Here is a 23,684-nt window from a genome sequence, read left to right on the forward strand (position 1 = left end):
GGCACACAGAAAACTGCCACACTGATTGAATTTCCACCTGGTTTGGACCAGTGCACACACGTAGGCAGGGAAAAGCAGACTTCAGGGCAAGAGGTGATGCAAGAGTGTCATCTGTTAGGAACAAAGGAAAGTGCACTACAGCAAGCTGTGATTCTCTGCTAAATATATGAATGTCCAAATAATCCTGCATCTCTCAAAATAACCCTATCAAGACAAGAAAATGCCCTGAAGTCAACAGAAAATTTCAAAGCATATGAAGGTCCAAGAAGATATGGACAAGCCAAAAGCAAACTTACAAAGCCAGAAGAGACCCAGAACTTGGAGCAATTAATCAGAGAAGTACATAAAAATCTCGAAAACAACTTCAATGGGTGGGCTACAGACATAAAGAACTTCCAGAAGCCTCCATAAGAGTATAAAAAAGAATTTGTAAAAATAAATAGAAAAATAGCAGACCTTATAGAAATAAGAGACTGTAGATCAATTTTAAAATATACTAGAGACACACTAGCATATATGAAGAAGCAGAAGAAAGAAAAAGTGAACTATAGGACAACGCAATTGAAAGCGAACACACAAAAGAATAGATGAAGAAAAAATCAAAAAATTTGAAATGGATCTCAGGGAAATAGTGGGCAAAATAAAGCATCCAAATATAAGAATCATTGATCTTCCAGAAGGAGAAGGAAAGAGTAAAGGCCTAGAAAGAGTATTCAAGGAAATAGTTGGGGAAAACTTCCCAACCCTTTTAAAATGCATAAATATAAATTGAAAGAAACTGAATGAACTCCAAATAGAATAAATCCAAATAGATACAGTCTGAGACATATACTAATCATATTGTGAAATGCTGAAGGAAGGAGAAACTCCTGAGAGAAACAAGAGAGAAGTGATTCAACACATATAAAGGAAACCACATAAAACTAAGAACTGACTGCTCAACAGGCATGATGGTGGTGAGAAAGCAGTTGTATGACATATGTAAGATACTGAAAGAGAAAAATTGCCAGCTAAGAATTCTTTATACAGAAAAGCTCTGCTTCAAAAATGATGGAGAGTTTAAAATTTTCAGAGACAAACAAATGCTGAGATAATTTGCTAATAAGACCTACCCTACCAGAAATACTAAAGGGATTTCTACTGGCTGAAAATAAATAAAGGAGAGAGAGTTCTGGAGAAGGGGCTAGAACTGAAGAGTATTCAGAAAAAAAGGGGGGGGGGGGGGAGTAGATCTGACAAAAAAAATAACAAAAACAAAACCAAAGGATAAGATGGTTGATTCAAGAACTGTCTCTACAATAATAACTTTGTGAATGGATTAAACTCCCCAATTAAAAGATACAAACTGGAAAAATGGATTAAAAAGTATGATCCATCAATATGCTATTTACAAGAGACTCATCTTAGACCGAGTGACACGGAAATTGAAAGTGAAAGGATGAAAAAACATTATCCAAGCAAGCTGCAGCCAAAAGCAAGCAGCGGTAGCTATAGTAATATCAGACAAAATAGACTTTAAATGCAAAGATGTCATAAGAAACAAAGAAGGACACTGTATTTTAATAAAAGAGGCAATCCACCAAAAAGAAATAACAATCATAACTGTTTATGCACACAGTCAAGGAGCTCCAAGTACACGAGACAAACAATGACAAAACTGAAGGGAACAGCAGACATTTCTACAATAATAGAGGGAGATTTCAATACACTACTTCTATAGATAGAACAATTAGACATATGACCAATAAGAAAACTGACAACATAAACAACATGATAAATGAACTAGACTTAACAGACATATATAGATCACTGCATTCCAAATTACCAGATTATACATTCTTTTCTAGGGCTCATGGAATGTCTTCCAGGATAGATCGTATGCTAGGGGCACAAAACAAGTCTCAACAAATTTTAAAAAACTGTAAATCAATAACCACCAAAGAACCAGAACTTACACAAATATATGGTGGTTAAACTACAAACTCCTAAACACTCAAGGGTCAAGAAGGAAAATGCAAGAGAAATCAGTAAGCATCTAGAGATGAATGAAAACGAGGATACGATATATGAAAACTGATGGGATGTAGTGAAGGCAGTGAGAAGAGGGAAATTTTTAGCTCTAAATGCATACATTAAAAATAAAGAAAGAACTAAAACCAAAGACCTAAGTGAACAACTGAAGAAGCTGGAAAATGAACAGCAAAATAACCCAAAAGCAATCAGAAGAAAAGAAATAACAAAGATGAAAGCAGAAATAAATGATCTGCAGAACAAAAAAAAAAAAAAGAGAGAGAGAGTAAATAAGACCAAAAGTTGGTTCTTTGAGAAGATCAATGAGATTGACAAACCTTTAGCTACACTGACAAAAGCAAAAAGAGAGAAAACTCAAAGAAACAAAATCAGAAATGAAGGGGGGGGGGGTCATTACTGTGGATCCCAAAGAAACTTAAAAAATCATAAGACCTTTTTTCTTGAAGACAAGTGTATAACTATATCACTTATACTGTGTGACTCTGTGACTGTGAAAACCTTGTGGCCCACACTCCCTTTATCCAGTGTATGGACAGATGAGTAGAAGAATGGGGACAAAAAGTAAATGAATAATAGGGAGGGATGGAGGGATAGGATTTGGGGTCTTCTTTTTTACTTTTAGGTTTTATTCTTATTTTTTTTTTGCAGTAATGAAAATTTTCAAAAATTAATTGTGCTGATGAAGGCACAACTATAAAATGGTACTGTGAACAACTGATTTTACACTTTGGATGACTGTATGGTATGTAAATATAACAATAAAATTGAATTTAAAAAATTATAAAAGGATATTATGATCACATGTACGCCAACAAACTGGACAACTTAGAAAAATGGACAATTTCCTGGAAACACATGAACAACTTTGACCCAAGAAGAAATAGAAGACCTCAGGAAACCAACCACAAGTAAAGAGATCCAATCAATCATCAAAAATCTTCCTAAAAACAAGAGCCCACGGCCACATGGCTTCACAGGGGAATTTTCCCTAACATTCCAAAAAGAACTGACACCATTTCTGCTCAAACTCTTTCAAAAACTTGAACAGAACACTACATAACACATTTTATGCAGCCAACAACACTCTAATACAAAACCAGATAAGGATACTACAAGAAAGGAGAACTATGGGCCAATCTCCCTAATGAATATAGATGCAAAAATTCTCAACAAAATACTTGCAAAAGGAAGCCAAAGACACATTAAAAGAATCATACACCATGACCAAGTGGGGTTCAGGCATGCAAGGGCGGTTCAACATAAGAAAATCAATCAATGTAATACAACACAATAAAAATTAAAGGGAAAAATCAAATGATCATCTCAACAGACCCTAAGAGAGCATTTAACAAAATTGAGCATCATTCACTTCAGAAGGTAGGAATTGAAGGAAACTTCCTCAATATGAAAAAGAGTATATATGAAGTAACCACAGCCATAGTACTCAACCATGAGAGACTGAAAGCCTTCCCCCTAAGATCAGGAATGAGACAAGGATGCCCTCTGTCTCCACTATTATTCAACATTGTGCTGGAGGGAGGGAGGGAGGGAAGGAAGGAAGGAAGGAAGGAAGGAAGGAAGGAAGGAAGGAAGGAAGGAAGGAAAATTAAAGGAAGGAAGGAAGGAAAATTAAAGGCATCCAAATTGGAAAGGAAGAAGTAAAACTGTCATCATTGCTGATGATATGACCCAATATTTAGAAACTCCTGAGAAACTGGCAACAAAGCTACTTGAGCTAATAAATTCAGCAAAGTGGTGGGATACAAGATAAATGTGCAAAAGTCACTAAAATCCCCACACACTAATAATGACCTAACTGAAGAGGCAATTACGAAATAAATTCCATGTACAATAGCAACTAAAAGAATCAGTAACTAGGAATAAACTTAACCTAGGATGTAAAAGACCTCTACACAAAAATTACTAAACTTTACAAAAAGAAATCAAAGAGGACCTAAAGAGGTGGAAAGATATTCCATATTCATGGATAGGAAGACTAAACGTCATTAAGATGTCAACTGTATCCAAACTGATGTACAGATTCAATGCAATTCCAATTAAAATTCCAACAACCCACTTTGCAGACTTGGAAAACAGAGTTATATTTATTTGGAAGGGAAAGGGGCCTCGATTACCAAAAACATTCTAAAAAAGAAGGATAACGTGGGAAGACACACTTCCTGACTTTAAAGTAGTCAAAACAGCACGGAAGTGGCAGAAACAGAGACATATTGATCAAAGGAATCAAATCGTGAGTTCAGAAATAGACCCCCAGATCTATGGTATACTTATTTTTAATAAGGCCCCCAAATCCACAGAACTGGGACAGAACAGTCTCTTCAACAAAATGGGAATGGGAGAACTGGATATTCTCAACCAAAAGAATTAAAGAGGGCCCCTACTTCACAACCTATTCAAAAATTAACTCAAAGTGGATCAAAGACCTCAATAAAAGACACCATGTACCATAAAACTCCTAGAAGGTAAGGTTGGGAAACATTTTCAAGACCTAGTAATATGAGGTAGCTTAGATGTTAAACCCAAAGCACAAGTGTGCCGGTTTGAATGCATTTTGTCCCCCAAACGCCATTATCTTTGATGTAGTCTTGTGGGACAGACTTTTGGTGCTGATTAGATTTGCTTGGAATGTGCGCCACCCAGCTGTGGGTGGTGATTCTGGTGGGATACTCCCATGGAGGCATGGCCCTGCCCATTCAGGGTGGGCCTTGATCAGGGGAGCCATATAAACATGCTGACTCAAAGAGACTGAACACAGTGCAGCTGTGAGTGACGTTTTGAAGAGGAGCAAGCTTGCTAGAGAGGAACGTCCTGGGAGAAAGCCATTTTGAAACCAGAACTTTGGAGCAGACACCAGCCACGTGCCTTCCCAGCTAACAGAGGTTTTCCAGACGCCATTTGCCATCCTCCAGTGAAGGTACCTGATTACTGATGTTTACCTTGGACACTTTATGGCCTTAAGACTGTAACTGTATAGCCAAATAAACCCCCTTTTTATAAAAGCCAATCCATCTCTGGTGTTTTGCATTCCGCAGCATTAGCAAACTAGAACAGATTTTGGTACCAGAAGTGGGGTGCTTTTGCTGCTGAGTCTGCAAATACCAAACATGTTGGAATGGCTTTTTAAATGGATAAGGGGAAGAGTCTGGAAGAATTGTAAGGAACTTGATAGGAAAGGCCAAAACTGCTTTGAAGAGACTGTTTATGGAAATATGGACTCTAAAGATACTTCTGACGAGGACTTGAGCAGAAATGATGAATGTGTTATTGCAAACTGGAAGAAAGGTGATCCTCGTTTTAAAGTGGCAGAGAATTTGGCAAAATTGAATCCTCATGTCAGACGGAAGGAAGAATTTGAAAGTGACAACCTGGAATACTTAGCAGAGGAGATCTCCAGACTACATGTGGAGGAGGTACCCTGGCTTCTTCTTGCAGCTTATAGTAAAATGAGCTGAATCGGGGGGAGGAAATGGAGTGCAGCTGTGAGTGACATTTTGAAGAGGAGCAAGCTTGCTAGAGAGGAACGTCGTGGGAGAGAGCCATTTTGAAACCAGAACTTTGGAGCAGATGCCAGCCATGTGCCTTCCCAGCTAACAGAGGTTTTCCGGACGCCACTGGCCATCCTCCCGTGAAGGTACCTGATTATTGATGTGTTACCTTGGACACTTTATGGCCTTAAGACTGTAACTGTGTAGCCAAATAAACCCCCTTTTTATAAAAGCCAATCCATCTCTGGTGTTTTGCATTCTGCAGCATTAGCAAACTAGAACAACAAGCAACGAAAGAACAAGTAAATAGGAACTCCTCAAAGAAATGTTTTTGTATCTCAAAGGACTTTGTCAGAAAGGTGAAGAGGCAACCAACTCAAAGAGAAAAAATATTTGGAAACCATATATCTGATGAGAGACTGCTATCTAGCATATATAAAGAAATCCTTCAACTCAATAACAATATACAAACAGCCCAATTATAAAATGAGCAAAAGATATGAAAAGACATTTTTCTGAAAAGGAAATACAAATGGCTAAAAAACTCAGGAAACAATGGTCATCTTCACTAGCTATTAGGGAAATGCAAATCAAAACCACAATGGGAGCTTTTCCACCCACTCTCCCCGTTGGTGCTGCTCCGGCTGCTCTGTGCTTGCTCCGAGTTCCGGACTCCTGCCACGCCAGTTCCACCACCACCTCCCTCCAGCCGCCATCATGTTCATCTACCAGGACCACATCAGACATAATGAGATATTCTCTGACATTTTCAAGATCTGGGAGATCGCAGACGAGCTGTGCCTCAAGGTGGAGGGGAAGATGGTCAGTAGGACAGAGGGTAGCTTTGATGACTTGCTCATTGGTGGAAATGCTTCAGCTGAAGGCCCCAAGGGTGAAGGTACTGAAAGTACAGTTGTCACTGGTGTTGATACTGTCATGAACCATCACTTGCAGGGAACTAACTTCAAAAAAGAAGTTACAAAAAGTACATCAAAGATTACATGAAATCAATCAAAGGCAAACTTGAAGAACAGAGACCAGAAAGATAAAACCTTTTATGACAGGGGCTGCAGAACACATCCTTGCTAATTTCAAGAACTACCAGATCTATATTGGAGAAAGCATGAATCCAGATGGTATGGTGGCTCTCCTGGACTACCATGAGGACGGTATGACCCCATATATGATTTTCTTTAAGGATGGTTTAGAAATGGAGAAAGGTTAACAAATTGGAAAATCCTTGGATCTATCACCTGTCATCATAAGTGGCTGCAGCTTTTCATCCACACAATACCAGGACTTAAGACAAATGGACTGATGGCATTATGAACTCTTCATTTATTTTGACTTTAACTTATTTGGAGCAGAGACATTGTTTTTAAGAAAAACATGTCATGTACGTTGCCTAAAAATTAAAATGTATTTAAACTCATTTGAGAGAATGCCTCTTAGTTTAATATACTTAAACTAAATTCATCCTGCAGTGTTCCTGGAGAAGCTAGAGCCTGACTGTAGATAACTGCGATGCAGCATAAGACTGTCTTCAGATGGCATCTACAGTTAACTTCCTTCTGGGACTGGAATATTAAAGACAAGAACCAAGAGTCTTAATTCTGTGTTGAAGGGAGGAGACCATGTTCATAGCAGTGCTAGCATTTGAAGTGGATCTTTATACATTTCATCATCTACAAACATAAGTAGTTAACTCTAGAAGAGTTTTAGCAAAAGAATAAAGAGACTATAATACAGTTGGAAGCTAACTATTGTCTAAATTTATTTATCATAAGTAGAATCAAGTGCTAGAAAAATCTAGAAATCTCCTGTAACGAATGGCAAACTCCCTGGCACTGGAACAAGGATCAGGTAAACTGGCCTGTCCTACCACCTATTTTTGTGCAACTTATGAATTAAGATGGATTTTATATTTTTTAGATTGTTGAAACAATCAAAATACCTTGTGATGTGAAAATTATATGAAATTTAGATTTAAAAAAAAAAACATAAAACACAATGGGGTATCTACTCATACCAGAAGAATGGCTGCCAGTAAACAAACAGGAAACTACAAAGACACAATGGAAACATAAAACAGCAGATCTCAAGAGGCAGAAGAAAACACTCAAGAACTGGAGAACAAAACACCTGAAAGCCTACACGCAAAGGAGCAGATGGAGAAAAGAATGAAAAAATATGAGCAACATCTCCGGGAACTTAAAGATGAAACAAAGTACAAGAATCTACATATCATTGGTGTCCCAGAAGGAGAAGAGTAGGGAAAGGGGGCAGAGGCAATAATAGAGGAAATAATCAATGAAAATTTCCCATCTCTTATGAAAGACATAAAATTACAGATCCCAGAAGCACAGCATACCCCAAACAGAATAGATCTGAATAGACCTACACCAAGACACTTAATAATCAGATTATCAAATATCAGACAAAGAGAAAATCCTGAAAGCAGCAAGAGAAAAGCAATGCATCACATACAAAGGAAGCTTAATAAGACTATGTGCAGATCTCTCAGCAGAAACCATGGAGGCAAGAAGGAAGTGGTGTGATACATTTAAGATACTGAAAGAGAAAAACCGCCAACCACGAATCCTATATCCAGCAAAGCTGTCCTTCAAATATGAGGGAGACCTCAAAATATTTTCCGACAAACAGACAATGAGAGACTTTGTGAACAAGACACCTGCCCTACAGGAAATACTAAAGGGAACACTGCAGAGTGATAGGAGAAGACGGGAGTGCGTGGTCTGGAACACAATTTTGGGAGATGGTAGCACAGCAATGTAAGTACACTGAACAAAGATAGCTCTGTATATGGTTGAGAGAGGAATGTTGGGAACATGTGAGACACCAGAAGAAAGGAGGAAAGATAAAGACTGGGACTGTGAACTTGGTGAAATCTAGAGTGTTCAACAATTGTGATAAAATGTACAAATATGTTCTTTTACAAGGGAGAACAAGCAAATGTCAACCTTGCAAGGTGTTAAAAATGGGGAGGCATTGGGGGAGGGATGCAATCAATGTAAACTAGAGACTGTAACTAACAGAATCATTGTATTACGCTTCCTTTAATGTAACAAAGGCGATATACCAAGGTAAATGCAGATAGGAGGGGGGGATAGGGAAGGCGTGTTGGACACTTGACACTGGTGGTGGTGTCTGACTGTTTACCCTGCTTTGATTTGGGGTTGCTTTTCCTTTTGCTACTTCCTGGCTGTCATTTTTTTCCTCTTTCTTTTCCCTCTCTACCTTCTTTGACGCTCCCTCCTGCCTTGTGGAAGAAATGTAGATGTCCTTATATAGACAGTGGTGAAGGTGGTGAACACATAAATATGTGACCATACAGAGAACCATCGATTGTTTACTTAGGATGGAATGTACAGGGTGTGAACAAAACCGTCTTTAAAAAAAAAAAAAAAATGGGTTGATGTCAAAATCTCAAGGGCAATATACTGAGTGCAATAAGCCAGACACATAAGGACAAATATTGCAGGGTCTCACTGATAAGAACTAATTATAATATGTAAACTCACAGACAAGAAATATAAGGTACCAAGATATAGGATGAGGCTTAAGAATGGGGAGTGGTTGCTTAATATGAACAGAATGTTCAACTAGGATGAACTTAAATGTTTGGAAATGAACAGAGGTGTCGGTAGCAAGATGAGAGAATAACTAACAGTGCAGAATGGCATGTGAATGAGGTGGAAACGGGAAGCTTAGAGTCATATATGTCACCAGAAGGAAAGTTGGAGATCAAAAGATGGTAATATATAAAACTGAATCCTATGGTGGGCAATGTCCATGATTAACTGTACAAATATTAGAAAACTCTTCCATGAACCAGAACAAATGTATGACAATACAACTAGAACTTAATAATAGAGGGGCATATAGGGAAGAAATATATACCTATTGCAAACTATATACTACAGTTTATAGTATTTCAACATTCTTTCATAAACAGTAACAAATGTACTATACCAACACTCCGAGTCAACAACTGAGGGTGGTTGGTTAGGGATATGGGAGGATTCGAGTTTCGTTTTTTTTGTTGTTGTTGTTTTTCCATCTTTCACTTTATTTCTTGTCTGGAATAATGAAAAGGTTCTAAAAAATTGAACAAAAATTAAGTGTGGTGATGGATGCACAGCTGTATGAGGGTACCAGGGGCAACTGATTGTACACTTTGGATCTTTGGATAATTGTATGGTATCTGAACAATCCCAATAAAAATTAAAAAAAAAAAAAAGTGAAGGGAGTAATAGCTGTCTCTAAAATAGTAGCAGGAGACTTCAACACACCTTTCTCTTTAATAGGTAGAACATTTAAACAGACGATCAAAAAGGAAACTGAGGGCTTGAACTAGACCTAACAGACATATAAAGAACACTGCACTCCAAAACAGCAGGATATACATTTTTCTCAAGTACTCATGGAACATTCCCCAGGATAGATCACATGCTGGGGCACAAAATTGGTCTTAAATAAATTTTAAAAAGACTGAAATTATACTGTGGGAAACTGAGTCTTCCATGTTGCCTGAGGCATATCTAGGGTGGTGGCTTGGAATGCTAGGCTGCAGGCCTGAGTGCAGGCCCGCCCTGTAAAGATGCCTGTGGTGTGACTATGACGACAACGTTTACCATTGTCCTAAACCTAGATTGTTCCTTCTGATATGCAACAGGATGTAAACATAGGTACCTGGTGGGCTCTCCCAAGCCTGAGGACATTTAGCATATACTCCCTGATCTTCTGAAATAAATAACTGGAGCAAAGGTGCATTACTGTCCACTTAACATGAGATGCCGTGGGCCCCCTGCTCCCTTAATTCTTAACTTTGTGTCTGTATCTCATTCCTGCGCTGCCCTGTCAGCAACACTGTACCAAGCACTTTCTCTGATCTTAGTGGAGTGAAGCTAGAAATCAATAACCATCAGAGAATGGGAAAATTCACAAATATAGGGAGGTGCAACAACACACCCTTAAACAATCAGTGAGTCAAAGAAGAAACCGCAAGAGAAATCAGAAAATATCTCAAGATGAATGAAAATGAGAACACAACACATCAAAACTTATGGGATGCAGTGAACGTAGTGCCTGAGAGGGAAATTTATAGCCCTAAATGCCTACATTAAAAAGAAAGAAAGAGATAAAACCAAAGACCAAAATGAACTACCAGAGAAATTCGAGAAATAGCAGCACGCTATTTTTTTTTCTTTTTTTAAATTTTATTTTGAAATAAATTCAAACTTACAGGAACAGTTGCAAAAACAATACAAAACCCATACACAGAATTCCAGCACACCCCGACCCCCCTCCCCCGATACCCCAATCCACGAACTTGAACATCCTGTCATATACCACCATTTCTTTCTTTCCCTCCGTCCCTCCCTCCCTATCTATCATCCATCATCTGTTGCTCTGTCTTCTGAACATGAGAGGAAGCTGCACACATCCTTGAACAAACAATATAATGTACATATACAATTTCCATGAACAAGAACATTCTTTTATACATTCCCATTAAACTCAGCTAAGAAGTTCAAGAAATTCAACATTGATACAAAGCTTACATTCTGTATTTTTTCTTTCTTTTTTTTTTTCTTATGTCCCCACTGTGTCCCTTTGAGCCTCCTCTCCTCCATCCTCAGATCCCATCCAGGATCATCCTTTGCATTTAATTGTCATTGCCTATTTAAACTTTTTATTTTCTTTTTTTTTTCTCAATTGTGGAAACATACATACAGCCTAAATGTTCCCATTCCAACCCCTCCCTAGCATTCCATTAGTGGGATTAATCACATTTAGTATGCTGTAATGCTATCACCTTCCCACCATCCATTACTAGAAATTTCCCTTCACCTCAAACAGCAACCCTACACTCATTTCTTAACTCCCCATTGCCCCTTCCCTCCACTTCTCATAACCCATACTCTATTTTTCATCTCTATGGTCATATTCTCTGATATTTCTTCGTGTTTACTGGGGGCTTAAATTTAACCTCTTAAATCTATAACAATCTTTTTTTTCTTTGATACCAACTTAACTTCAATAGGACACATAAACTATGTTCCTATACTTCTCCATTCCCCCACCTTTATGTAGTTCTTGTCAGAAATTACATATTATACATTGAGTCCAAAGCCACTGATTTGTCATTAGAGTTTATGTATTTTAAACCCTGTAGGAAAAAACAGTGGCGTTGCAAATCAAAAATTATTGACTTCTATTTGCATTCCATTGTGGTCAGAGAATGTGCTTTGAATATATTCAATTGTTTTGTTTTGTTTTTTTAATTTATTGAGGCTTTATGTCCCAGCATATGGTCTATTCTGAAGAAAGATCCACGATCACGAGAGAAAAATGTGTGTCCTGGTGATCTGGGATGTAATGTTCTATATATGTCTGTTAAATTTTTCTACATCTCTCTCTCCTTTCTTTGTTTCTCTGTCGGTAGGGTTCCCTTTAGTATCTGAAGTAGGGCAGATCTTTTATTAGCAAAATCTCTCAGCATGTGCTTGTCTGTGAAAAATTTAAGCTCTCCCTCAAATTTGAAGGAGAGCTTTGCTGGATAAAGTATACTTGGTTGGAAATTTTTCTCTCTCAGAATTTTAAATATGTCATGCCACTGCCTTCTCGCCTCCATGGTGGCTGCTGAGTAGTCACTATTAGTCTTATGTTGTTTCCTTTGTATGTGGTGAATTGTTTTTCTCTTGCTGCTTTCAGAACTTGTTCCTCTTCAGTATTTAAGAGTCTGATCAGAATATGTCTTGGAGTGCATTTCTTTGGATTTATTCTATTTGAAGTTCACTGGGCATTTATGCTTTGTGTCTTTATATTGTGTAGAAGGTTTGGGAAGTTTTCCCCAACAGTTATTTGAATACTCTTTCTAGACCTTTACCCTTTCACTTCCCCTTCTGGGACACCAATAAGTCTTAAATTTGGACGCTTTATTTTATCTATTGTATCCCTGAGATCCATTTCGATTTTTTTTATTTTTTTCCCCATTCTTTCTTTTGTTCTTTCATTTTCCATTCTGTGGTCATCAAGGACGCCAAGTCGTTATTAAACTTCCTCTAATCTTGTATTATGAGAATACAGAGTCTTTTTAATCTGTCCAACAGTTTCTTTAGTTTCCATAAGATCTTCTATTTTATTATTAACTCTTGTAATTTCTTCTTTATGCTCTTCTAGGGTCTTCTTTATGTCCTTTATATCCTGTGTCATGCTCTTCTTCATGTCCTTTATGTCCTGTGCCATGCTCTCATTGTTTTATTTTAGGTCTTTGATTAATTGTGCCAAGTACTATGTGTGTCTCTTCTGATTTTTTGATTTGGGTGTTTGGGTTTGGTTTCTCCATATCGTCTGGTTTTATCATATGCTTTAAGATTTTCTGTTGTTTTTGGCCTCTAGGCATTTGCTTTACTTGATAGGGTTCTTTCTGGATATAATACTGATATCTAATTTTTCATATCTACAGCTTGGTGATGTATACTTTCTCTAACTAGCCAGCAGATGGCGTCCACAAGTCACCTATTCCCCTCAAGTCAGTTCTCCCCAACTTTGTCTTTGTGGTATGTGGGGATCTGATTCTTGTGGGGTTTAATTAGTGCAGTAAGTTTGGGTGTGTTTTTGGTGCTGTCCGCCCTGAATGTGGGGCGTGTGTTTGGGTGGTTAAGGGGGCAGGGCAGCTTTAATAATCAAACCTCCCAGGTGTTCCCAGAGATTTAAGGCTGTTGCAAGAATCTAAACCTTCATTTCAGTCTTGCCACAGATTGTCTCTGCCACTGACCCACAAGTCCTTGGTATTGGCATAGAGTCCCTGGGATTTCCGAGCGGGTCCCCCTTCCCAGCTGTGCTCTTCCAGAACCTCTGCTGAGGGAATGCTGTGCCACATCACAAGTGCACGCCAGCCTCCAGGGAAGCCCTGGGCCACTGGGCCATGCAGGGGCATTCCCAGCCTGCTTTAAAGATGGTTGAATGGGGCGTGTTGATTTCCCCCTTTTCGCACAGCTCCACCTTCCAGCTCCGGGATAATTAGCTGTGGGTGCACTAAAGGCCACTGTCCACAGCTGATACTGTGGCATGTGCATGGCACTGTAGGAAACACTCTTGGCGCAGCTCTGGGCTATGGCTCCGTCCCCAGGCAGGAGTGTCTCCAGCCTGCCGGGGAGATGTCTGCAAGGGGCACAGTTTCTTTCTCTTTTTGGCTCCCCTCTATCCCCCTGACCCCGAGACAATAAGGAGCAGGTGTGGGGAGGGCTAGCCTCCACACCAGACATCGAGGTGTTGGCCACAGCCTGCTACTGCAGGGCTTCACTGCATGGTTCTCACTGCCGTATCTGCAGCCGCTCCCGGGTTCTGTTTTATTTTTTTAAAAAAAGAACTAGTCTGCCTCCAAACGCCAACCCATGGTTTCCCCACACCACAGCACAGCTGCCGGACTTTTCGCCGGCTTACTCACTGGTTTCAGAATGCAGACTCCTGGTTTCACCAAATGCACAGTCCCTATGGATTTAGCAGACCTTGGTGGATCGCTGGAACTGATGTTCTGGGTCACTTTCTGGCTTTTATCTAGTATTTTTCACGGAGGTGTTTTTTTGCCCTGTCTCACCTAGCCGCCATCTTAGGTTCTCCTGAGCAGCATGCTATTTGTTTATTTTCCTTCAAAGCAAGCAGAAGGAAAGAAATAAAAAAGATTTGAGAGGAAATAAATGAAACAGAGGAAAAAAGAATCAATAAAACCAAAAATTGGTTCTGTGAAAAGATCAATAAGATGAACAAACCCTTAGTTAGAGTGACAAAGTCAAAAAGAGAGAAGATACACATAAATAAAATCAGAAATGAGGGTGGGGTCATTACTATGGAACTTAAGAAATGAAAAAGATCATAAGAGGTTTCTATGAACAACTCTATACCAACAAACAAGACAGCTTAGATGAAATGGACAATTTCCTAGAAACATACGAACAATCTACACTGACTAGAGAAGAAATAGAAGAGCTCAGCAAATCAATCACAAGAGACTGAATCAGTCATCAAAAACCTCCCAACAGACATGACTCCCAGGGGTATAAGTCTCCCTGGCTAATGAGACAAGACTCTCATGGATGAACCTGGCCCTGGCATCATGGGATTGAGAATGCCTTCTTGCCGAAAGGGGAAAAGAAATGAAACAAAGTTTCAGTGGCTAACAGATTTCAAATAGTCAAGAGGTCATTCTGGAGGTTGTTTTTATGCATTATATACATATTTCTTGTTAGTTTCTAGTGCATTAGAATAGCTAGAAGGAAATAGCTGAATCTTGTTGAACTGCAATCCAGTAGACTTGATTCTTGATGATGACTGTATAACTATACAGCTTTTATCATCTGACCATGTGATTGTGAAAACCTTGTGACTGACACTCCCTTTATCCAGCGTACAGGCAGACGAATAATAAAATAGAGACAAAAAATATATAAATAATAGGGCGGAGTAACGCATATGGAATGTTTTGGGTTTTCTTTTTTATTTTTTTTTTTATTTTGGAGTAATGAAAATGTTCTAAAATTGATTATGGCAACGAATGCACAGCCACATGAATGATACTGTAAGCCACTGATGCTAGACACTGGATGAATTATATGGTGTACGAATATATCTCAATAAAATTGCATTTAAAAAAAAAAAAAAAGAACTCCAAACAAAGAAAAGCCTAGGACCAGATGGCTTCCCAAGCAACTTTTACCAAGCATTCCAAGAAAATTAATACCAATCCTATAAAATGCTTCCAAAACAAAATTAAAGCTAACATAATCCTAATATGAAAACCTGATAAAGATACTATAAGCAAAGAAAATTACAGACCAATCTCTGTAATGAACACAGAATCAAAAGTCCGTAACAAACTACTTGCAAATTTAATCCAACATGACATTAAAAGAATTATATACCATGACCATAATGGTTTTATCCCAGGTACACAAGTGTGGTTCAACACAAGAAAATCAGTTAATGTAATACACCTGATTAACAAATAGAAAGGGCCAAAACATGGTCATCTCGATTGATGTGGAAAAATATTTGAAAAAAATTTAGCATCCTTTCTTGATATAAAACACTTCAAGACATAGGAATCAAAGGAAACTTTCTCAATATGATAAAGAGCATATATGAAAAACCCACACCTAACATCATACTCAACAGCAAGAGACTGAAAGCTTTCGCTCCAAGATTGGGAACAAGACAAAAATGTTCACTGTCACCGCTGTTATTCAACATTGTGCTAGAAGTTCTATGTAGAGCAATTAGGCAAGGAAAAGAAATAAAAGGGACCCAAAGTGGAAAGAAAGAAGTAAATCTCTCATTATTTGCAGATGACATGATCCTACAATTAGAAAATCCTGGAAAAAAAAAAAAAACGACAAAGCTATTTGAGCTAATAAATGAATTCAGCAAAGTGGTGGGATACAAGGTCAACACCCCAAAAATCAGTCGTGTTTCTATATACTAGTAATGAGTAACCAGGAAGCAATTAAGAAAGGTACTCCATTCACAAAAGCAACTGAAAGAATCAACTATCCTGGAATAAACTTAACAAAGGATGTTAAGGATCCGTACACAGAAAACTACAAAACACTGTCATAAGAAGTCTAAGAAGACCTAAAAAAATGGAAAGATAGTCTGTGTTCATAGATTGAAGGCTAAATGTTGTTAAGATATTGGTTCTACGCAAACTGATCTACAGATTCAATGCAACACCAATCAAAATTACAACAACCAACTTTGAAGATATGGAAAAGCCAATTATCAGATTTATTTTGAAGAGTGAGGGGCCTCAAATACCCAAAAACATCTTGAAAAAGAAGAATGAAGTGGGAGGTACCACTCTACCTTACTTTAAAGCATATTACAAAGCTACAGTGGTCAAAACAGCTTGGTATTGGCATAAAGACAGATATTCTGATCAATGGAATCACACTGAGAGATCAGAAATAGACCCTCAGATGTATGGTCAACTGATTTTCGACAAGACTCCCAAGTCCACTCAACTGGGACAAAACCGTGTCTTCAATAAATGGTGTTGGGAGAACTAGATGTCCCTATCAAAAAAAACGAAACAGGAACCCTATCTCACACCTTATTCAAAAATTAATTCAAACTGAATCAAAGACCTAAATATAAGAGACAGTACCATAAAACTCCCAGAAGAAAATGTAGGGGAACATCTTCAAGATCTAGTGATAACAGTGTGACTGTGTGATTGTGAAAACCTTGTGGCTCACACCCCATTTATCCAGTGTATGGACAGATGAGTGGAAAAATGGGACCAAAAATTAAATGAAAAATAGGGTGGGATGGGGGTGTGATGGTTAGGCTCATGTGTCAACTTGGCCAGGTGATGGTACCCAGCTGTCTGATCAAGCAAGCACTGGCCTAACCGTTGCCGCAAGGACATTTGTGGCTGGTTAATAAACCAACAGGCTAGTTTATTAAATCATCAATTGGCTGCAGCTGTGACTGATGACATCAACGAAGGGCGTGTCTTCCACAATGAGAGAATGCAGTTGGCTGGATTTAATCCAATCAATCAGTTAAAGACTTTTAAGTGAGACAGACAGAGAACCTTCACTTCTTCTTCGGCTGACCAGTGAAGTATTTCCTGAGGAGTTCATCAAAGTTGCCAGGTAGTTTCTTGAGGAGTCCATCAAACATGTTCGTCGAAATTGCCAGTTCGTTTCCTGAGGAGTTCGTCGAAGTTGCCAGTTCATTTCCAGAGAACATCTTCATTAGGGTTGCCAGTTTGCTGCCTGCCCTACGGAATTTGGACTCGTGCATACCCATAGTTGCATGAGACACTTTTATAAATCTTATATTCATAGATATCTGTCATTAATTGTTTCACTAGAGAACCTTAACTAATACAGGGGGGATGGAATGCTTTAGGTTTTCTTTTTCACTTTTATGTTTATTCTTTTTTTTGGAGTAAGGAAAAAGTTCCAAATTGATTTGGTGATGAATGTCCAACTATATGATGCTACTGTGAACAACTGATTGTACACTGTGGATGACTGTATGGTATGTGAATATATCTCGATAAAACTGAATTTATAAAAAAAGATCTAGTGATAAGAGGTAAGCTTCTTAGATGTTACACCTAAAGCACAAGCCACGAAAAAGAAAAAGATAAATGGGACCTCCTCAAAACTGAGTACTTCTTTGCTTCAAAGGACTTTGTCAAAAGGGTAAAAAGGCAGATGACATGATGGGAGAAAATATTTGGAAACCACATATCTGATAAGGGTATGATAGCCAGAATATATAAAGAAATCTTACAACTGAACAAGAAAAACACAACCCATCTTAAAAATGGACAAAGGACATAAATAAACATTTTTCCAAAGAGGAAATATAAATGGCAAAAAAGTACATGAAAAGATGCTCAGCTTCACTAGCTATTAGGGAAGTGCAAATGAAAACAATGAGATATTTCACACTACAGAACTGGCCACTACTAAACAAACAGAAAACTACAAACGTTGGGGAGGATGTGGAGAAATAGCAACACTTATTCACTGCTGGTAGGAATGCGAAATGATACAGGTGCTGTCGCAGACACTTTGGCTGTTCCTCAGAAAGCTAAGTATAGAGTTGCCTTAGGACCTGCAATCCTGCTACTCGGAATACACCCAGAAGATCTAAAAGCAAGAATGCAAACACACTTTCACACCGATGTTCATAGTGGCATTGCTCACAATTCCCAAAAGACAGAAACAACCCAAGTGTCCATCAACCAATGAATAGATAACAAAATGTGGTATATACTTATAATGGAATATTATTCAGCAATAAGAAGGAATGAAGTCCTGATGCATGCAACAACATGGATACACCTTGAGGACATTATGTTAAGTGAAATAAGTTAGACACCAAAGGACAAATATTGTATGATCTCACTACATGAACTGATTATAATATGTAAACTCATAGACATAAAATCTAGACTGTAAGTTACCAGGAGATAGAATGAAGCTAAAGAATGGGGTGCAGCTGCTTAATAGGTGCAGAATTTTTAACAAGGTCGAACTTAAATGTTTGGCAATGCATAGAGGAGATGGTAGCCCATTTTTGTGAGTACAATTAACAGACCGCATATGGTGGAACAGGGAAGATTAGAGTCGTGTATATTATCAGAAGGAAAGCTGGAGGTTAAAACATGGGAATGTATAACACAGTGAATCTTATGGTGAATGATAACTGGAATTAACTGTAGAAATATAAAAAAGTTTTTCATGAACTAGAACAAATATATGACACTATTACAAGGAGTAAATAATAAGAGTGGTATATAGGAAGAAATGTACCTGTTGCAAACTAGAGTTCACAGAAATAGCTTAATATTCTTTCATCAACAGTAACCAATCCACTGATATTAGGGGCCAATAATGGGGGGGATAAAGAGTATGGGATGTTTTAGGTTTTCTTTTTATTTTTATTTCCTTTTTTAAAATAATGAAAATGTTCTAAAATTGACTGGTGATGAGTATACAACTATGTGATAATATGTAAGCCATTGACTGTATACTTTGGATGGACTGTATGGTGTGTGAATATATCTCAATAAAATTACACATTTAAAAAGTATTGTGAGGTTTATAACATCTGTACAAGTAAAATCTATAACAAAAAACAGCATACAATATGGGAAAGTTGAAATGGAAGTATATTGGTAGAAGGTTCTTATACATTATTCATGAAGTGAAATATTATTTGAGAGTAAACTGTGATATGTTAAAGTTGCAATTATAAACCCTATGACAACCCCGAAAGTAAAATAAAACTAAGTAGCATAAAATCTGTAAGTAAAAACTGTGGAACGTGCCAGAAGGCCCCTCCCTCAATGGCAGGCTGAGCTGCAAAACCGCACTGTGGGAGAAACCAACTGTCCTGGAGTAAGCAAATATAGCTCAGCCCAGCACCAACTGGGTTTTAATTAACACATGTGGACTGCTGAATACAAGTTACAAACACAAACAAACCCCTAACAAGCAGACAGAGGCTTTTACTGACAACTGACCTTAAAGAGCCAGAAAACTCCTGTGTCCTGGGAAAGAAAGCCCAGAGGATCAGGTGCTATCTCTGGCTGATGGGCGAAACTGGGGGGTCATGGAATGGCTCTGAAAGAGGCCTTTCTTTCCCTTTTTCTCTCTCTCAACCTGAGTGGCTCAGTGGAGAGAGCCTCAGCCATTTTCAGTTTGCGACGCTCTGACCCAGACAGGGGTGGAGATAAGAGTCAGAGAGACAAAGGAGCAATCCAATGCTGAAGATAACTCCCTAGGGAGTATATCTTCCCTAAGAGGAAGGAGGTGGGGCTCAGCTCTAGAGCCAGCCTTCCTGTCAGAACTCAGACCCCAAAGCCTGGGGGAAAATAGCCAAAACAGAAACTAAAGGGGCCACATCTCCTTACACCAGTTGGAAGCGACAGGCTGACATGAGCCACCTCTGAGCAGGTTAGGAAAAGCACAGCAGCTAGAGACCTCACAGGAAAGTCTGTCAATATTCTAAGATACACCCTCAGGGAAACTTGAAACTGAATGTAATCCCATTCTGAGATCAGAACCCATTCTGGTCTGGGAAAATCTGATTGCAGTAACCAAGGAAACCAGATGCCTAGACAACAGAAACTACAAACTACACTAGGAAAAATGAAGATATGGCCCAGTCAAAGTAATAAGTTTACAACTCAATTAAGATACAGTTGAGATATTGTTTCAGTTTAATGAAACAATCAAAGATTTTCAAAGAATTATACTAAATCAAATAAAACACCAAATCAGTGAGTTCAGGGAAGATATTGCAAAAGAGATGAAGGATATAAAGAAAACACTGGGTGAACATGAGGTAGAAATTGAAAGTTTGAAAAAACAACTGGCAGACTCTATGGAAATGAAAGGCACAACATGAGATGAAAAACACAATGGAGACATACAACAGCAGATCTCAAGAGGCAGAAGAAAACACTCAGGAACTGGAGAACAAGACACCTGAAATCCTATACACAACAGAACAGATGGGGAAAAGAATGGAAAAATACGAGCAACAGCTCAGGGAATTGAATGACGACATTAAGAGCATGAATGTACATGTCAAGGGTGTCCCAGAAGGAGAAGAGAAGGGAAAAGGGGCAGAAGCAACAATAGAGGAAATAATCACTGAAAATGTCCCATCTCTTATGAAATACATAAAATTACAGATCCAAGAAGTGCAGCGTACCCTAAACAGAATAGATCTGAATAGACCTATGCCAAGACATTTAATAATCAGATTATCAAACGTCAAAGACAAAGAGAGAATCCTGAAAGCAATCCATCACACACAAAGGTAGCTTGATAAGACTATGCGCTGATTTCTTAGTAGAAACCATGGAGGGAAAAAGGAAGTGGTGTGATATATTTAACATACTGAAAGAGAAAAAACGTCAACCAAGAATCCTATATCTGGCAAAACTGTCCTTCAAATATGAGGGAGAGTTTAAAATATTCTCTGACAAACAGACAATGATAGAGTTTACAAGCAAGATAACTGCTCTACAGGAAATACTAAAGGGAGTATTACAGACAGACAGGAAAAGACAGGAGTGAAAGGTTTGGAACACCGTTTTGGGTGATGGTAGTACAGCAATGTAAGTACACTGTATAAAGGTGACTGTGAGTATGGTTGAGGGGAAAGTTAGGGGGAATCTGGGACACCAGAAGGGGAGAGGAAAGATAAAGACTGGAACTGTATAACTCAGTGAAACCTACAGTGCTCAGCAATTGTGATAAAATGTACAAATATGTTTTTACGTAAGGGAGAACAAATGAATGTCAACCTTGCAAGGTGTTAAAAATGGAGCGGTATTGGGGAAAAAATACAATCATGCAAACTAGAAACTATAGTTAACAGAAACAATGTATTATGCTTCCTTTGATGTAACAAAGGCAATAGACCAAAGCTAAATGCCTATAAGAGGGGGACATAAGGGAGGGGTATGGGCCTCTTGGCATTGCTGATGTTGTCTGACTCTTTTGTTCTACTTTAGTCTAATTCTATCTTTACTTTTCTTGCTTTTTAACTGTCTTTTTTTTTATTTGTTTCCTTTTCTTTTGTCTCTCTACCTTCTTTGACTCTTCCTCCTCCTTTGTGAAAGAAATGGACATGTCCTTATATAGATAGTGGTGATGGTGCTGAATGCATAAATAATTGATTATGCAGGGAACCATCTATTATTTACTTATACCAGAATGTATGGTGGGTGAACAAAACTGTCTTAAAAAAAAATAGGTTGGAGGCGGGGCAAGATGGCAGACTGGTGAGCTGTAAGTTTTAGTTACTCCTCCAGGAAGCTAGGTAGAAAGCCAGGAACTGCGTGGACTGGACACCACAGAGCAATCTGTCTTTGGGCATACTTCATACAACACTCATGAAAATGTCGAACTGCTGAGATCAGCGAAATCTGTAAGTTTTTGTGGCCAGGGGACCCGCGCCCCTCCCTGCCAGGCTCAGTCCCGTGGGAGGACGGGCTGTCAGCTCCGGGAAGGAGAAGGGAGAACTGCAGTGGTAGCCCTTATCGGAAACTCATTCTACTGATCCATACTCCAACCATAGATAGACTGAGACCAGACACCAGAGAATCTGAGAGCAGCCAGCCCAGCAGAGAGGAGACAGGCATAGAAAAAAAAAAATCACACGAAAAACTCCAAAATAAAAGCAGAGGATTTTTGGAGTTCTGGTGAACACAGAAAGGGGAAGGGCGGAGCTCAGGCCTTGAGGTGCATATGCAAATCCCGAAGAAAAGCTGATCTCTCTGCCCTGTGGACCTTTCCTTAATGGCCCTGGTTGCTTTGTCTATTAGCATTTCAATAACCCACTAGATCTCTGAGGAGGGCCCTTTTTTTTTTTTTTTTAATCCTTTTTTCTTTTTCTAAAACAATTACTCTAAGAAGCCCAATACAGAAGGCTTCAAAGAATTGCAATTTGGGCACGTCAAGTCAAGAGCAGAACTAAGAGAGCTCTGAGACAAAAGGCAATAATCCAGTGGCTGAGAAAATTCACTAAACACCACAACTTCCCAAGAAAAGGGGGGTGTCCGCTCACAGCCACCATCCTGGTGGACAGGAAACACTCCTGCCCATCGCCAGCCCCATAGCCCAGAGCTGCCCCAGACAACCCAGTGTGACGGAAGTGCTTCAAATAACAGGCACACACCACAAAACTGGGCGTGGACATTAGCCTTCCCTGCAACCTCAGCTGATTGTCCCAGAGTTGGGAAGGTGGAGCAGTGTGAATTAACAAAGCCCCATTCAGCCATCATTTCAGCAGACTGGGAGCCTCCCTACACAGCCCAGCAGCCCAGAACTGCCCTGGGGGGACGGCACTCACCTGTGACATAGCACAGTCATCCCTCAACAGAGGACCCAGGGAGCACGGCCTGGAACAGGGGCCCACTTGCAAGTCTCAGGAGCCACACGCCAATACCAAGGACTTGTGGGTCAGTGGCAGAGACAAACTGTGGCAGGACTGAACTGAAGGATTAGACTATTGCAGCAGCTTTAAAACTCTAGGATCATCAGGGAGATTTGATTGTTAGGGCCACCCCCCCTCCCCGACTGCCCAGAAACACGCCCCACATACAGGGCAGGCAACACCAACTACACACGCAAGCTTGGTACACCAATTGGGCCCCACAAGACTCACTCCCCCACTCACCAAAAAGGCTAAGCAGGGGAGAACTGGCTTGTGGAGAACAGGTGGCTCGTGGACGCCACCTGATGGTTAGTTAGAGAAAGTGTACTCCACGAAGCTGTAGATCTGATAAATTAGAGATAAGTACTTCAATACGTCTACAAACCCTAAAAGAACCCTATCAAGTTCAGCAAATGCCACGAGGCCAAAAACAACAGAAAATTATGAAGCACATGAAAAAACCAGACGATATGGATAACCCAAGCCCAAGCACCCAAATCAAAAGACCAGAAGAGACACAGCACCTAGAGCAGCTACTCAAAGAACTAAAGATGAACAATGAGACCATAGTACGGGATATAAAGGAAATCAAGAAGACTCTAGAAGAGCATAAAGAAGACATTGCAAGACTAAATAAAAAAATGGATG

The 23,684-nt window shown here is 39.1% G+C and overlaps 1 protein-coding gene and 1 pseudogene across 1 annotated transcript in view; one reads left to right on the forward strand and one right to left on the reverse strand.

Moving 5' to 3' along the window:
• The window catches only part of BRIP1 (BRCA1 interacting protein C-terminal helicase 1), a 385,619-nt gene that overhangs the window by 314,422 nt on the left and 47,513 nt on the right, over positions 1 to 23,684 (reverse strand).
• Positions 6,255 to 6,762, forward strand: LOC119513770 (annotated as a pseudogene).

Source organism: Choloepus didactylus, chromosome 18, assembly GCF_015220235.1.
Source record: "Choloepus didactylus isolate mChoDid1 chromosome 18, mChoDid1.pri, whole genome shotgun sequence".
NCBI lineage: Eukaryota > Metazoa > Chordata > Mammalia > Pilosa > Megalonychidae > Choloepus > Choloepus didactylus.